This window comes from Macrosteles quadrilineatus, unplaced genomic scaffold (assembly GCF_028750875.1).
Source record: "Macrosteles quadrilineatus isolate MER2022 unplaced genomic scaffold, UCM_ALF_1.0 Scaffold_4__1_contigs__length_99947679, whole genome shotgun sequence".
Classification (NCBI taxonomy): domain Eukaryota; kingdom Metazoa; phylum Arthropoda; class Insecta; order Hemiptera; family Cicadellidae; genus Macrosteles; species Macrosteles quadrilineatus.
The window spans coordinates 30,816,033-30,833,339 of record NW_026542597.1 but is presented as its reverse complement, the minus strand read 5'-3'; the positions used below and the strand labels follow the sequence as shown (position 1 = coordinate 30,833,339).

The following is a 17,307-nucleotide window of genomic DNA, read 5'->3' as shown; positions in this document are numbered from 1 at the left end:
ATTAAAAGTTATAAGATTTACCAACAGGGTGCAGCACTAATTTTTTGTGAATTTATGAAAACAGCTAATTTTAACTAATACAAAAAACTGTTCTGCAATGAGAACTGTCAAAGTAGGATTGTTTACAGTTATATTTATGTTTTGAATTGCGTGAATAATTAAGGATAGTTTGTGAATTTTTAACAATTAATTTTTATCTATTGTTTAGGTGAAGTGGTGTAAAATGTTGGCTATGGTTGATGTGTAATACTATAGTATATAGTAAATTTAAAGAAGCAAATTTTATCAAAATGTTTCCTCCTCCATTGCAAACGCAAAGCTTGAGTATAACTCCAATAAGCATTTTATACTTAAATGCCAACCCCGTACGAAGGACGGGTACTCTGCTAGTACCTTATAAATGGCTTATTCGACTAGGCCTACGCTATTATTACAGATTGGTTATAGCTTTGCAATAAAGTTGGGATACCTAGTTTAGCATTTTAAAAGTCATGGACTTGTAAGTTTTTTAGCGAATTCCCTCATGGTTAAAAACTATCGCCTTAGCAGTAAATCTTCTATGGTTACTACTTAAAGTGATTTTTCCTAGTTGAAAGAAACTTTTAATTGTAGTTTTCATGGTAATACCGGGGCTATTCTACTTTTTAGTTTTAGGTGTCCAAAGAAAAGTAGCACCGCTTTTATTTGTGTCCCTGGATTATAATCACTCGCGTCGGTCCTCAGGATTCGATCAAATCAGGATTATAGGCCTGCATAGAAAATAACTATTTCAATAATAAAATACTCCCAATTTGACCATGTGTTTTAATCATAAGACTTTAGGGTCTTTACCCCATAACTTTAAAATATTTCCCATTTCCTAAGTCTCCGGGACTTCGTAACTCTTATTCTCTTGTTGGAACAAATGTAGCTGAAATATACATACAGCATAAACACTCGTGGTTTCGTCAACCCGTAAAAGCGAGTTTACTATGCCCAGGACCGATGTATAAGTAGGGACCGCGATTTGCAGGGGTTAGATAGGCAATATGGATACAGCAATCATATTGCGTCTCGGGAGTTGAAGGCACTTTGCGTGCACTTGGCACTGCCAAGATTTCGCACTCACTGTTTATTACTGTTTGATGTAAACTGAAGTTGAACCTTTAAACAAATGTTTATACTGATATTAATTGGGGTCTGACTATTCACCGGGCTAAAATTATTCCACACAAATGTATTGTCCGATGTTATATTATGAATATAAGATACAAATTCGGTTTGTTTGTCTGACATATTTACACTTTTTTTTAGGTAAAGCTATGAATGGTTATTTTCAAACATAGCGTAGTTTATGTTTTTTTCAGCACAGATATTATACGATCTAATTTTGTTCATAACTTTTTGGAATGCGATATGTTGAAAATCATAAGAATTTTTTATATGTTCCTACATTCCAAACCAATTAATTATATTACAAACCATACACCAACGCTCGGTCCCCTGTTACTAGAATGTAATGTGATCAACTGGTCGCAGATTCAGGATGTTGGTCTGACATAATGTAGCATATTATATTTACTTGATCAAGAAGGATAAATCATACTTTCATGTTAGTACGATGTATTTTTTTACTTTGTGATCTACTTTAATATCTCCTAAATAAATAGACAAATTTAAATAAATATCGGAATCGTCTCCAAAAGACCTATTTTTTAACGAAATTGTTTTTATTTCAATGTGATATGATACTCATTCGAAAAATTAGTCTAAATTATGTTTCAATTTTATGGGTCTTCTGCAAATGGCACTTAATTCTTTTACCAAATTGTATGGCTTGTAAAGTAATCAGGATGCAAATTGAATCACTTAGTTTGGGTTTGACTAAAAATGACTTAGTAGACCTAATGAAATGAGTCGCCCAGTAATCAAAATGTTGCCGGATCAATCCTGAGAAAAATCTCTAGGTTTTGTTGGTGCGATACTGGACTCAACTGTCCTAAAGAACCTGCTGATCTTTTGCTTCCAATATATAGTATACAATTTATTCAACACGTATCTCTCATTCATATTTTCCTTAAAAACGCTTATTTGTGTGTCGGTGCCGAATAAATATTGGTCCTAAGCATTTTCTAATTTTCATATTGTATGATAAATGTTTGGATAGCCGAGTGGTTATGCTAGCATTCAAATATGAAGCTGGTTCGATTCCAAGTGAAATAGATTCTTGGCCAAAATGTCATTTATTGGGGCATCAATTGTTGACATTATCTAACTGTCGACGTTAGTAGCTTGAACAAGATTAGCACATTTTTCCTTCTAAGGGGAAATTACAAGTTTAGATAAACGCAGTTCATATGTTGTACAATATTTTATAGGAAAGTGTGGTTAGGATACAAATTCGGCCAGTTCGTCCAACCTGAGCATTTTCCAGTAGTAGTTATCTTATTACTAACACATCGGAGTTGAACCTCTCTTTGTCCACGCGGAGGTGACTCGGTGCAGCGTGAGGCGGACACCGGGTTGCAAATGACGTAACGGTATCTGCCAGTGTGTATTGAGCAACATACTTTCCCCCCCTGGAATCCCGGCGAGGCCCGCCCGGCCGCGGGTTTATGTAACTCCGACCTCGCCGTCTCACATCCCGCAATCCGTATCCTTAGACAAGGTCATCAGGCACAACCCCTGTATGAGAGAAGAGGATACAGTCCTAGAACAGTCCTACCGTCCACGAGTTACGATAACATCACGACTGACTTACCCATACCTTCCACTTGTATGAAATGTACTTTCTGGAAAACCACATGCTTATACTGTCTTGTCAGTTGAGAATGAATTTCACCGGGTGCAATATGGACCACGTCTTAAAGTGCGTTCAGCGCCAGAAACAAGACGATCCAACAACATTAGGTTACGTGCAGCTCCTCCGTAATAAGTGGGTTTTAAGCTGGTTTTGTGACAAAGTACAAAAGTGCCTGTACAAATTGTACCTGTGGGGAGAGAGTTCAATGTGTGAATGGTTGTGCTTTACGCATGAGCACTAACCGGCCGGATAAGCTAGACTCTACAACCCAGATAGGTTATAAACCAGGTTGCAGACATATAGCAGAAGATGCACTAATAACCACTTTTAAGTTGCAGTACTGACTCTTACTTCATAGTCACCGATTCAGTACAAACCTATGGTCGATGTTTCACCATACATAAAAGGAGTTTCACAATCGGCTTCACGTTGTCCGATCCTCCTCTCTTCTTCACTTCCCAACTTGTTCACAATATTTATCAGGCTACAGTACTCCAATTATACTTCCACGAAGGATGATTGATATGATATCACCAAAGACATAGATTCAAGTGGCATTTCTATGCTTGTTCTGTGTGCAAATCTACTGTACTAAATGCAGTCGAGGTTATTTGCAGTGGGCGTGGTTCTGTCCCATATTAGCAGTGGCGGTTGTACCCAATAAGCTGCTTTCCCCACCTTATCCCTGTTTTACCCCACAACTCGTCACAGTATCCCGTATTCGTCTGGCGGTTGGCGATGACGATGATTTTCCGAATTGTTTAACATACAATGACATTCTGCCTGACCTTTAGCTCTTTCTTCACTGAGCCGCTACGTTGACTCACCTCCGTGGCCATCTTGCAGCTCTTGCAGTGCGTCTGTCGTCTGTCGATGTCGAACGCAACGCAATCGGTATTGTTTCACGCATTCCCCGTAAAAAAATAATCCATAATTGGTTAGTTGTTACTGTATACGCCAGTGGAATTTACAATGAAAGGGGGATCACGGTGGTAAAGCACTGTGTTTTGTGGTCTCAGCTATTCATTTTTTTCTCATGAGCTTTTCTAAGATTTGATACGAAATATAATGTTTTTATATACTTACTGTATGTTTATTATTTACTTATTTATAATGAAAATGAAGTCATAGCCTTGTAGCTGGGTGTGGTAGTTCATACTGCATCTGAAAGCGTACGTAAGTTCGAAGTATTTCCCTAATTTTAATCAACCTTTGTTTCGCTATTTCGAAGATTTATAGCAAAAGTATGAAACGGAACTGTCCCGACCCTTAACACCCATTTTTATTATGATTTACTCCGTCACAGTATCGGTAATTCCTAATTTTCTTTTTATTATTTTGCTTACTCGCTCAATTTTTAAAACAATATTTTACCTGAGTAGTTGAATTTCTTTTTAATCCTGATTAAACCCATCTGATTCGGGTTTTAAAATTAATCAAAGAAACTCCCATAGTAATACGAGGGATTTAAGTGATTAGATTTTAAAACCTGGATCAGAGGGTTTTCATCAGGATTAAAAAGAGGTTCAATTGTAATTACAGTAATAACTTAACAATGGTGATCCGTCAGGACCACCTTATAAATTAATTATTTGGGTCCAAATGTTTAAAAAAAATCTTCGTGGACTAATTATAGTAAAAAGAAATTTTATCCTAAAACTATGTAGCTACAACTTGCATTGTGCAATGTTGGACTCAGTCAGCGCCTACTCGTCTTTTCGCTTAAAAAGACAAATGACACCAAATCGCCAAAAATAACAATGTCGGTGGAGCTGCGGGCATTTCCGGTATGTCGCCGACCTTAGCGTTTCCGGTTACTCACCACCTGACATGACGTCGTCTGGTGAGTAACGTCGGCTGAAACTGGTCCATCACTCATCTTAAACTCTTATAATGTTTAACGTAGATAATGTTGTAATTTTTCTGAGAAATAGACTCGGACAGTGATTAGGTTAGGGTACCCGTGCGCAAATTGAGCATTGTTATAGGGTTCGATTCCGAGGCAAACCGAATAATGAGATACCCTTAATCCCTATAACTCAGGATTTGTAATAGGTTGCAGTAACTACAATCGATTTCAATTTACAAAGTTTCAACTAACTGACAGTCACAAGATCCAATGTCTGTCGCAGCATTGCAAAGTTAATGCCACACACGCGATATTCGCGGGGAAACACCGCAGTTCTTGCGTTTCTTGTCATACTTCTTATAATCGAACGGAAAGAGAAAATAGCGATAGAAACCCGTCTGTGGCAAAAATAGCTCCTTTCACTGAGTGTGGCAGTGTAGGGCTTCGTCTGCGAGTTGTGTAATGTGCGACCTGGATACTGGATAGTGGCAGTAGGCCGTGCTCTGTGCTGTGATACTGTACTGTGGTACTGCACAACGCACGACGCACGTTCTGTCAACCTCACACATGCCAAACGTTGTGTTTTGTGTAGTGTTTGGACTTGGTTCGAATTCATCCCTGAGTGCTCAAATGTTTGATAACGTCGAAAATTCCAAGTAACTAGAGCCGCACTTACTTCGTGATCTCTCTTTCGTGTGGGGATCTTGGGTCCGCAAAATAACTTCTAGAAGAAGCTAATTCAGGGAATCTAACCTAAATTAGTCTAAACCTGGCCTTCTTACCTAACAATACCTTATATTCTAACATAACGTAAACTTCCTACCTTGCGTTCGACCTAAGGTTTCCTTAGTTCATATACAGTATGAACTAACGTAACATTTCAATGTAAAATAACCCTTACTGATCTAACTAACATCTCACCCTAATGTAATCCTCTACTAATCTAATGTTACCTGAACTTCTTGCTTACTGACCTACCCTAGCCTACTGACCTAACTTTATCAAGGAGGGAGCTTTCTCCCACCCTCTGATCATCTTTTCTCTGTTGCGGACCTATCTCCTTGAGGATCTTTAAGCAAGGTACATAACTATGCGATAAGAAATTGGACGAACCTATGGTCCTTTTTGTACCCATAGTTAAGAATCTAAAACGATTTCCTAGTTTAGTACAAATTCATATAAGTACTCTACTGTCATTACAACATTTTCATATTTTAACGATAATCTTTTGTTTCAGGATCTCATTTGAGTTTGCCTTCACACAAAAAAAGACTGAAGGTAAGTTCTGATTCATGAAGCGTAAATAAGTATATATTTTGTCAAGTTTATTTAATCCATTAAACTTATTCATGTACATGAATAAATGTATTTACTCGGAGGTGCTGAGACAATTTCAACGTACTTTATGTCCGGTTGGTTATGGAGAGTGAATTTTAGCGAATTTCCCTATAGGGAAGTAGCTATTACCGTAGGTGGCACGGTAAGACCTAGACCCGGGACTGATTTACTTTTTCATTTTGATGTCCCCAGAGGCCAAAAACACCATTCGTTCAAATTTTTATATATGTATATATATATATATATATATATATATATATATATATATATATATATATACGTCCGTGAACGCGATAACTTGAGTAATTTTTGTCCGATTTTGATGAAATTTGGTTTAAAGGTGTAAAGCGGGATAAACTTGAATGAGTTCGCGAACCAGCACAATCGGACCATGGGAACGGGGCTTTACGGGGGGTTTTATGGGGTAAAAATTGGTTTTTCTCACTTTTGACCCTCAAAACACAAAATTTCCCGATTTCTCTTTAGACCTTTTTAAAGAGCTTAAAAAAACAAATAATTTAGTATATAAAAGTATTTTTGTTCGATTGTTAGTAACGGAGAAAATTAAAAAAAATTGTAAATTTAAAATTCCCATGTTATTCTTATGGAGAATATTGTCAAGTGTTGTAGTTTGCTTGTTTATGGATATGTTTTGATCAAACTTGGCAAATTTATTTATTTTGTACTAAGCTATCAATATTTTACTCAAAAACACACTTTATTAGTTTCCTTGTAGCAGCAAACCTAGGTACTCGTTAAACCTAATGTTATTAAAATATATTTAACTGAAAATCAATTCAGACAAATGGAAATTCGCTTAGTCGGCAGGTTTGCTGCGGCGGGGGTATTTATGTTTACTAGTTGTTTCGACAACTTTATAACCAGTATATTACCAAATAGACTGTTAGCTATGAACAGTCTATGACTACTGACTGAGATATAGATTTATAGTTAATTAACACAGTATGTGTTAGAATATTTAATCTTTTTGTTTATTCTGCAATTTTTAGACGTGTCTGCTTTGTAGATTTTTAACGTTTTTAGAAATTTTCATTACTTAGCGTTCACCACTGAAGCGTCGTGTTGATGGGTTCAATGTTTGGCGACGCTGCGTAGGCGTGTGACGTCACCATTGCCAAGGTTACGCGCCGCGACGCGCCCTCCCTGTGACCTTGCAGCTCGATATCTCCCACCCCCTCCCCTCGTCACGTGACCTCCTCCTACCCCAATGGTACAAACTGTATCGTGACGTCATTACGAGATAACTACTTGTTTGGTAAATGTGGAAGTTTTAAATTGCCGCTGTTTACAGTTAAATTGTAGACGGTTGACGTTGTCTCCGATATGAAGTAAATAACTCAATTTAATGGAACAGCTGCAAAATTTTTCATTTCAATTGAACATTGTAGATAGAATGAACTGCTCACAGGCGTGCTGCTGTCAATGTTCTTGTTCTCCCTTCTCTTTTGATACGTATAATGATTGATGTGTATTAACAGATGCTTCCTCTCCATGGTCAAAGGTATCATTATGCCTTCACTATAAAGAAGTAGTTTCATGAATAGGGGATGTTTTCTATTAAGGTTTGTTCTGGGTGAAAACTAAAACTATAAACTGTTTGCAACTTTAAACAAAGGTTGATCACAGGTGGTCAACTAACTTGTTAACCGCTAAGCCTTAACCATATTAGCGGTTATAAGTTTTAATCTGACAAGTGAAAACTCTGGTTCAGTGGCAGAGGTGGAGCGTGGAGCGGCGACGGTGAGGTGTTTGTGTTATTCGTTATTGCTCTACCCAGCCAAGGTCAACTACAATGTCACCCCTCCTCCCCCCACCATCGCAGCTGCATTATTCATTCCATTGTCTTCCCCCCCCCCACCACACTCTGTCCCCCCCCCCTCTTAGAGACTGCCACAGTATCAGTGTATCACAGTATCACTATCACTGTCTCGCCGCCGCGCCGTCTTTCAATCACAATCAGTATGTCAGTATGATGTCTGATATATGTTATTTAAATAGATTTGATTGATAATCAATTCAGGCGAATGGAAATTCGCTTAGTCGGCAGATTTGCTACGGTGGGGATGTCATTTAAGTTATTTGAAGGGATTCTGTACATCTACAGGCAAATATCTTTCTAACAGTATGATGCGTAGATTTTCTCTGTAATGCACACGAGCTGAGAAACAAGGTTTTCAATAAACAAGCTTGCCTATTAATAAATAGGATTCTCTTACGTTTTCAATAATTAATTTAGAAAAGGTTTGCACTGGAGCTTTTAGATTTTTATTGGTTTAGCCAATAAAAAATAGTTTAATAAATTAAACAAATATCTTGTTTTCAATTCCATCACGTTGGATCAGCTCTTGGGAAATTACTTCATCAGTTGATTTGCTTCTCGTCTGTGGAAATAATGCCTACATGGTGACTTCATATGTTTTTTTGAATCGGAACTTTTTGTATTGAAAATAGTTTTATTCATTTCCGATTATAATAAGGTCAAAATGGTATAAACCACGTATTTTATATATTTGTAGAATTCATTGGGGGATAGAGCTGGTATTAGGCACATTAAAAAAATTAATCCCTTAGGCATGCATAATAGTACGGTTATTAGAACAACAAAAGTCGTATTGAAGAAGAACAACATTTTTCAAGAGTGGTTGTGAGATGGCTGGGCGAGGACCAGGACCACCTGTTGGTTCAAGACAAGGTCACTGCGGCGAGGTCCCGTTGTTCCTAGGGGGGAGGAGGAGGCTCTCTCCAACTGTAGGCTGCTACAGTACAACCACCTGGGAAATGTGGGGGTTCTCGTTCTCAGTGTATGGATCAGTGGCAACACCGCCTTATAGGCCTAGAGTAGAGTAAAGTTTAAGTTTTGTCAGATGACCAGTTGTGTGTTGTGAGCAGTCAAAGCCTCACCGTGACGATGAGTCACATAGTCACGTGACCCAGGACCACGTCTCACACATTTATAGATACAGTGGTCATCTACCACTATGTCAAGGTCAAGTTGACTTTGTCAGATGAACAGTTGTGTGTTGTGCGCAGCCAAAGCCTCACCGTGACGATGAGTCACATAGTCACGTGACCCAGGACCACGTCTCACACATTTATAGATACAGGTGTCATCTACCTCCGTGTCAAGGTCAAGTTGGCTTTGTCAGATGAATAGTTGTGTGTTGTGAGCAGCCAAAGCCTCACCGTGACGATGAGTCACACAGTCACGTGACCCAGGACCACGTCTCACACATTTATAGATACAGTGGTCATCTACCTCCTTGTCTAGGTCAAATTGGCTTTGTCAGATGACCAGTTGTGTGTTGTGAGCAACCAAAGCCTCACCGTGACGATGAGTCACACAGTCACGTGACCCAGGACCATGTCCCACACATTTATAGATACAGTGGCCATCTACCTCCGTGTCAAGGTCAAGTTGGCTTTGTCAGATGTACAGTTGTGTGTTGTGAGCAGTCAAATCTTCACCGTGACGATGAATCACATAGTCACGTGACCCAGGACCACGTCTCGCACATTTATAGATGCAGTGGCTATCTACCTCCGTATCACTTGGCTTTGTCAGATGACCAGTTGTGTGTTGTGAGCAGTCAAAGCTTCACCGTCACGATGAGTCACATAGTCACGTGACCCAGGACCACGTCTCACACATTTATAGATACTGTGGTCATCTACCACTATGTCAAGGTCAAGTTGACTTTGTCAGATGAACAGTTGTGTGTTGTGCGCAGCCAAAGCCTCACCGTGACGATGAGTCACATAGTCACGTGACCCAGGACCACGTCTCACACATTTATAGATACAGGTGTCATCTACCTCCGTGTCAAGGTCAAGTTGGCTTTGTCAGATGAATAGTTGTGTGTTGTGAGCAGCCAAAGCCTCACCGTGACGATGAGTCACACAGTCACGTGACCCAGGACCACGTCTCACACATTTATAGATACAGTGGTCATCTACCTCCTTGTCAAGGTCAAGTTGGCTTTGTCAGATGACCAGTTGTGTGTTGTGAGCAACCAAAGCCTCACCGTGACGATGAGTCACACAGTCACGTGACCCAGGACCATGTCCCACACATTTATAGATACAGGTGTCATCTACCTCCGTGTCAAGGTCAAGTTGGCTTTGTCAGATGAATAGTTGTGTGTTGTGAGCAGCCAAAGCCTCACCGTGACGATGAGTCACACAGTCACGTGACCCAGGACCACGTCTCACACATTTATAGATACAGTGGTCATCTACCTCCTTGTCTAGGTCAAATTGGCTTTGTCAGATGACCAGTTGTGTGTTGTGAGCAACCAAAGCCTCACCGTGACGATGAGTCACACAGTCACGTGACCCAGGACCATGTCCCACACATTTATAGATACAGTGGCCATCTACCTCCGTGTCAAGGTCAAGTTGGCTTTGTCAGATGTACAGTTGTGTGTTGTGAGCAGTCAAATCTTCACCGTGACGATGAATCACATAGTCACGTGACCCAGGACCACGTCTCGCACATTTATAGATGCAGTGGCTATCTACCTCCGTATCACTTGGCTTTGTCAGATGACCAGTTGTGTGTTGTGAGCAGTCAAAGCTTCACCGTCACGATGAGTCACATAGTCACGTGACCCAGGACCACGTCTCACACATTTATAGATACTGTGGTCATCTACCACTATGTCAAGGTCAAGTTGACTTTGTCAGATGAACAGTTGTGTGTTGTGCGCAGCCAACGCCTCACCGTGACGATGAGTCACATAGTCACGTGACCCAGGACCACGTCTCACACATTTATAGATACAGGTGTCATCTACCTCCGTGTCAAGGTCAAGTTGGCTTTGTCAGATGAATAGTTGTGTGTTGTGAGCAGCCAAAGCCTCACCGTGACGATGAGTCACACAGTCACGTGACCCAGGACCACGTCTCACACATTTATAGATACAGTGGTCATCTACCTCCTTGTCAAGGTCAAGTTGGCTTTGTCAGATGACCAGTTGTGTGTTGTGAGCAACCAAAGCCTCACCGTGACGATGAGTCACACAGTCACGTGACCCAGGACCATGTCCCACACATTTATAGATACAGTGGCCATCTACCTCCGTGTCAAGGTCAAGTTGGCTTTGTCAGATGTACAGTTGTGTGTTGTGAGCAGTCAAATCTTCACCGTGACGATGAATCACATAGTCACGTGACCCAGGACCACGTCTCACACATTTATAGATGCAGTGGCTATCTACCTCCGTATCACTTGGCTTTGTCAGATGACCAGTTGTGTGTTGTGAGCAGTCAAAGCTTCACCGTCACGATGAGTCACATAGTCACGTGACCCAGGACCACGTCTCACACATTTATAGATACAGTGGTCATCTACCACCATGTCAAGGTCAAGTTGGCTTTGTCAGATGAATAGTTGTGTGTTGTGAGCAGCCAAAGCCTCACCGTGACGATGAGTCACATAGTCACGTGACCCAGGACCACGTCTCACACATTTATAGATACAGGTGTCATCTACCTCCGTGTCAAGGTCAAGTTGGCTTTGTCAGATGAACAGTTGTGTGTTGTGGACAGTCAAAGCCTCACCGTGACGATGAGTCACATAGTCACGTGACCCAGGACCACGTCTCACACATTTATAGATACAGGTGTCATCTACCTCCGTGTCAAGGTCAAGTTGGCTTTGTCAGATGAACATTTGTGTGTTATGAGCAGTCAAAGCCTCACCGTGACGATGAGTCACATAGTCACGGGACTCAAGGACAACGCACACGCTTCGTGTCGTGTTTTTGTTGGCTTTCTACAGTCCACGTGTCGGTTATTTTCGTGTTTTTTAACGCCCAGAAAGGCGAAATTTGCTGTCATAATGAGTGGAGGATAGTGAAACTCGTGGTTTGTTTCCCATTCCCTTAGGTTTTGCTCGGTGGCTGAGCAGTGTCAGCTTTTCAAGCCTAGCCTTTGGTTTAATACTTCAACTCGATGGAATTTTCTTAAAAATAGGGTTAAAAGTAAAATTACCAATACATTTTTCATTCCTAAAAACGAAAGTCACTACAGTTGTCGCGGAGACATGAAAGGTAGTCCGCGAAGAATTGTCCGCAGTTTTGCGGCGTTTTTAACATTTCGTTTCTCTCTTAATCGGCCAGGCCTACATTACTTAATAAGCAAAAGCCTAAAACACGCGGCAAATCCAATAAACAAACGACACGTGTATAGTGGGTGAGCGGGGTGCGGGGGGTTCTCGTATGTAAACGATACATGGGGAACTTATCTTGTTACGCGGAGCGGCTTATATGTCCCCACACTACTCACACGCATGCATGTACCACCACACACTACACACTGACTGTGACTGTTGTATTTATAGCGACGTGTTGCGTGTCCGGAGATGCATAAAACACGAGTCGCTGCTGATGCAAGTTATGAGTTGCAGCGTTGCAGCTTGATATAATTCGACGGTTGCTGGCAAGAAACGCTATTCGGACGGACGGATTGCAGCCAAATGTATCCTTATCAATAAATTCATTGTTTTGCTAAAAAATTAACAGGTTACTTGAATATTCAGGGGATATACTTGATTAGGTAGATGTAGCCAAATGGCTATTGATTCGTCTTCAAAGCTATAGGTTGCTAACTCGTCAAAGGACTATAAAAGAGTGATACTACCTTGCCAATGGTCTATGTTAGGGTGTAACAAATTGGCAATCTGTTTAGAAATAATGGAAAACTAAGTTTTTATTGGTGGGCGATAGGTTGGTGTGAAATATAATTTACAAATCAGGGGCTGCGATTAGTCATAAAAATAAGGCTGCGAAAATCACCCAGAGGCTATACAAATACAAATTACATTGGTTTATCAATTTATGTCTCTAAAATCGCCAACACTGCTAAATAATTTTTAATATTTCCATAGTTAATTAGTCAATGATACCAGTTGACTAGCCAGTTCTCCTACACTCAGTTATATGAGCGGTCTCTGGAAGATCACGCGGGTTTGTATGAATAGTTTAATGATGCCTATTGATTTGTTTCTATTGTTTCAGTATAAATTGTTAATTCGATCAGTTTGTTAAGCGAATTTCCTATTCAAAGGTGTAGGCTTATTTCCGGAGGTCTCTTAGTAAAACTCCCGGGACTAATTTACTTTTTTCGTTTTGAAGGGTCATAGAGGCCAAAAACACCATCCGTCCACATTTTTATGTCCGTCAGCACGATAACTCGAGCAAATATAGTCTGATTTTGATTCAATTAGGTATAAACGTGTAAACTTACGTTCAATAATAAATGAGGGATTTCCCGTTTTGAACCTAAAACAAACAGTTTTTCTATTTCTTTTTAAAAAATTTTGTAGAGCTTCAAAAAAATTATTTAGTACCACGAAGCGTTGTTTGGTACGCCTGACGGGGGGATAAAATTCAACAAAAATTGTAAAGTAAATATTACTATGTTATTTTCATGAAGAATAAATAAACTGTTGCAGTTTGCTTGTTTATTGACGGATATTGTACCTAATACAATCGGAGTTTGTTTATTTCATACCAAGCTATCGACATTTTAACTAACAAACATACCTCTTGACTATCACTTTAGCAGCAAACTTAGATGATCATTAAATCACTGTTATTTAATTTGGAAATAAATTAGACAGTTTTAAAGGAATATTTTTTTTGTAAATCATAGGTAAATCTTAGGCGATCCTCTAGGTAAGCGGAAATTAGCTTAGTCTGCAGGTTAACTACGGCGGGGGTAGTTTATTATGAAACCGTTTACACTCCAAAGGATTTAAATCTGTATAAAAATTAACCAATAAAGAAAATTAAAGATACAAAAAATTATCAATTTGTACCTTACAGTTACAACTAACTCATAAAAATAAATTTGATTCCGATGAGAAATCAAACTGCGTTATTTAAAAATCCTCGCCGCAGCAAACCTGCAGACTAAGGAAATTTTAATTCGTCTGTTTGGATCTCCAAGAAGAACTGGTAATATTGCGATGAGTACAATTTAAATTTATTTACTTATATACATATAAATAATGTTAACTAATAGTGGTTTGTCCATTAGGGTGCCAAAATGCAAAAAAATATATATTGCTCCCGGGCCCAGGTCTTACGATGAAACCTTCAGTAATAGCATTTTTACTTAATTAAATATCACTATTATAATTCCAATAGATAAATTACTACATCTATAAAATGTTATAAAATGTGCATCTATGAAATGTACATTTATAAATATATAAAACTAGCAGAGTATCCGTTCTTCGTACGCGGTTGGCTTATAGGTATAAAATGATTATTGCAGTTATACTCTAGCTTTGCTTTTGCAATGGGGGAGGATAAGACTTGAGAGAATTCGGTTCTTTATATTTACGGTATGCTATAGTATTACAGATATAGTTCAGTATATACAGTAGGCCTATAGTAGCCTATTACATATCTACCATAGCCATTCTGTTCCACCCCTGCACCTGAACAATATAAAATAGTAAATTATCAAACATTCACACAATATTAAAAATTATATATTAAATTAAAAACATAAACATAACTGTAAAAATTCCTACTTTGACAGTTCTCATAGTGTATCAAAGCTTTTTGATGCTGCTTACTTCAAATTAGCTGGTATCTTAATGGAAAATATATAATAGTGTGTTACCTTATCACTTTTTAATGCTATTGAATATCATAGAATAACTTTATTGGTGGAATCAGCTGACAAAATTATTTAACTCCTTTTAAATGTGAATACGCATAAGGTTAACATGGGAAACTCCAGAGCCACTGAGGCGGAGCCTGAAAGGAGTTTTGAAATAACAATATGCATATATTTTAATCGGGAATGTGAGCTATCATCACCCCAAATTTCAGCTTAATCCGACCAGTAATTTTCGTGTTTACTTGTCACAAACATACATACATACATACATCCAAACTTTCGTATTTATAATATTCGTAGGATGTTCTTGTTAGAAGAATAATTTAATTACTGCATTCAATAAACCAAACTTAACTATATTTTCTAGGCCTATTAAATGTAATAGGCCTAGAAAATATAGTCACATTTAATCACATATAATGATATTAGCCAATATTAGCCTAGTTAGTAGTGTACCATAAGCACCGGTTAACATAACTTGACTTGACTAACATGACTTTTCATTTTAATTTACCAAATTAAATTTACTTATCATCAATTGGTAATTTTTTTAACACAACGCGAGCATTCCTATTTTGGTACTAAGCAAAGTATAATTTGAATCAAATGTAACAGTTTTAACTGAACTTAAATATACAATACTAGCGGAATACCCGTGCTTCGCTACGGTAACTTTCAAATTGGTAGAAGTTTTAAATGAATTAGTGTCGTATAAAATTCATATAAAAAGTTTGTATTATCAAAATTAAAAACAATCTGAAATTAGTTTTGAGGGGTTCTATTTTCATTTATTATCATAGAACCAACTTGTGCAGTTGAAACAGCTGACAAAATTCTGTATTTCGTATTAAATATAAATACTCATATAGACATGGTAAACTCCAGAGCCACTGGGGTGAAGCCCGAATTTCATTTTTGAGATAAGAATATGTCTATATGTCAATCGGGAATGTGAGCTATCATCATACCAAATTCAACCCTCTCGGTTTAGTATTTTTCGCCTTTACTTGTCACAAACTTCATCCATCCATCCAAACTTTGTCACTTATAATATTGTTAGAATAAGCACCGGTTAACAGATGACTTTTAACAATAACTGGTCTCCTAGTTATATAACCAAATAGTAAAGCACAAATCATAAAAATAAAGCTAAAATAATAGAAACAAAACTTCGTCTACCCCAGCGATCAGTGTGGACGTATGAACTAGACACGAAAATCAAGCTTCAAAATTTACAATGGGATGAGAAGTCTACGCCTTCACTCTCCTCACACTCTCTCTCACTCTCCCGCCCCCTCTTTACTCGACCACCCCTTTCCCCCAGTCCCAGCGAAATACCCGGTATGGTACTGGCGGGGAGAATAGGCTTATGCCAGGTAGTCTTCTCCACTCGCCTCGACACTTTAATGACCCCTGAATTTACGAGTTCGATAAGACGACTAGCCAGTTCTCCTACACTCAGTTATATGAGCGGTCTCTGGAAGATCACGCGGGTTTGTATGAATAGTTTAATGATGCCTATTGATTTGTTTCTATTGTTTCAGTATAAATTGTTAATTCGATCAGTTTGTTAAGCGAATTTCCTATTCAAAGGTGTAGGCTTATTTCCGGAGGTCTCTTAGTAAAACTCCCGGGACTAATTTACTTTTTTCGTTTTGAAGGGTCATAGAGGCCAAAAACACCATCCGTCCACATTTTTATGTCCGTCAGCACGATAACTCGAGCAAATATAGTCTGATTTTGATTCAATTAGGTATAAACGTGTAAACTTACGTTCAATAATAAATGAGGGATTTCCCGTTTTGAACCTAAAACAAACAGTTTTTCTATTTCTTTTTAAAAAATTTTGTAGAGCTTCAAAAAAATTATTTAGTACCACGAAGCGTTGTTTGGTACGCCTGACGGGGGGATAAAATTCAACAAAAATTGTAAAGTAAATATTACTATGTTATTTTCATGAAGAATAAATAAACTGTTGCAGTTTGCTTGTTTATTGACGGATATTGTACCTAATACAATCGGAGTTTGTTTATTTCATACCAAGCTATCGACATTTTAACTAACAAACATACCTCTTGACTATCACTTTAGCAGCAAACTTAGATGATCATTAAATCACTGTTATTTAATTTGGAAATAAATTAGACAGTTTTAAAGGAATATTTTTTTTGTAAATCATAGGTAAATCTTAGGCGATCCTCTAGGTAAGCGGAAATTAGCTTAGTCTGCAGGTTAACTACGGCGGGGGTAGTTTATTATGAAACCGTTTACACTCCAAAGGATTTAAATCTGTATAAAAATTAACCAATAAAGAAAATTAAAGATACAAAAAATTATCAATTTGTACCTTACAGTTACAACTAACTCATAAAAATAAATTTGATTCCGATGAGAAATCAAACTGCGTTATTTAAAAATCCTCGCCGCAGCAAACCTGCAGACTAAGGAAATTTTAATTCGTCTGTTTGGATCTCCAAGAAGAACTGGTAATATTGCGATGAGTACAATTTAAATTTATTTACTTATATACATATAAATAATGTTAACTAATAGTGGTTTGTCCATTAGGGTGCCAAAATGCAAAAAAATATATATTGCTCCCGGGCCCAGGTCTTACGATGAAACCTTCAGTAATAGCATTTTTACTTAATTAAATATCACTATTATAATTCCAATAGATAAA

At 38.3% G+C, this 17,307-nt stretch overlaps 1 long non-coding RNA gene across 1 annotated transcript in view; it reads left to right on the top strand.

The window, feature by feature from the left end:
* Positions 1–17,307, top strand: part of LOC128991263 (uncharacterized) — a 72,158-nt gene that overhangs the window by 41,566 nt on the left and 13,285 nt on the right. The window contains exon 2 of the long non-coding RNA XR_008490620.1: positions 5,869–5,909. This is a non-coding gene — a long non-coding RNA (uncharacterized LOC128991263). The remainder of the gene's footprint in view (positions 1–5,868; positions 5,910–17,307) is intronic.